The 931-nt window shown below is 41.9% G+C and overlaps 1 pseudogene; it reads right to left on the bottom strand.

The window, feature by feature from the left end:
- Positions 1-545: 545 nt before the first annotated feature.
- On the bottom strand, positions 546-657 carry LOC144714227 (5S ribosomal RNA; annotated as a pseudogene).
- Between the last annotated feature and the right edge of the window lie 274 nt (positions 658-931).

Here is a 931-nt window from a genome sequence, read left to right as displayed (position 1 = left end):
TAATTCATACCATATTAATTAACATGAAAATTAAGTTGTAAACCTACCATTTTAATTTAAAAATAAATATTCTAAGCTTAAATAAACTCCAGAAAATTCATAAAATTAACAGACAATTACGGAAAAATCATAACTCACTTTGAAAAATTAATTAACACCTAATATATGATAGCAACCCCATTTTAAACACTTTAAGTGCATGAAATTAAGCTAATGGCTTGAAATAAATCCCTAATTTAGGGTGTTATCAGGAATGACTTGCTTTTCCACATTAGCCTGGCTGAGATATTCTGAGTGATCTTCCTTGTCCTCTGTGGTGCCCGAAGAGATCACAGTCACTGTCATGTCCTGGTCCTTGGGGCTTCCATCCGCTGTGGGGTGTGCCAACTGAATGGTCCCATTTACTTCGTCCAGTGGTTGACCTCTCTGTCCAATTATTTCCATTGGGTTTGGTGATGGTTGCACACTCTTCTCTCAAGTTTTTGGGCTGTTATTATTATTATTTTTTTAAAATTTTGAACGGCGATCACATGTCCATGCTGCGGTCACCAACGAGGACTTCCCAGGCGGTCACCCATTCTGGTACTGCTCTCACCCAAGCACGCTTAACTTCAGAGTTCTAATGGGATCCGGTACACTAGTGGGCTGGTATTAGTGTGGTTTTGGGCTGTTATTACCGCCCTCATTAGACTTTGTCTCTAACCGACCAGAATCTAGGGTTCGATGTTAGGCTCCTGTTTCTGAAGCCTATTTGCCGCCTTCCATGTATTCATTTGGTGGCGGACACTTGCCCACTTGACACCTCGTCCGGAGACAACTCTTGGCGCTGATCTAGCTTGATCTCTTGTGCAAACGGCACCATGTTGTTTTTCTTCTCCCGAACTCCTGTCAATGCACCAAACCTCCCTGAATTCTGCAATGCTGATGGGGT

The sequence above is a fragment of the Wolffia australiana genome, chromosome 1 (genome assembly GCF_029677425.1).
Source record: "Wolffia australiana isolate 7733 chromosome 1, ASM2967742v1".
NCBI lineage: Eukaryota > Viridiplantae > Streptophyta > Magnoliopsida > Alismatales > Araceae > Wolffia > Wolffia australiana.
Note: the sequence above shows the minus strand (reverse complement) of the source record. Positions and strands in the feature narration are given on the sequence as shown.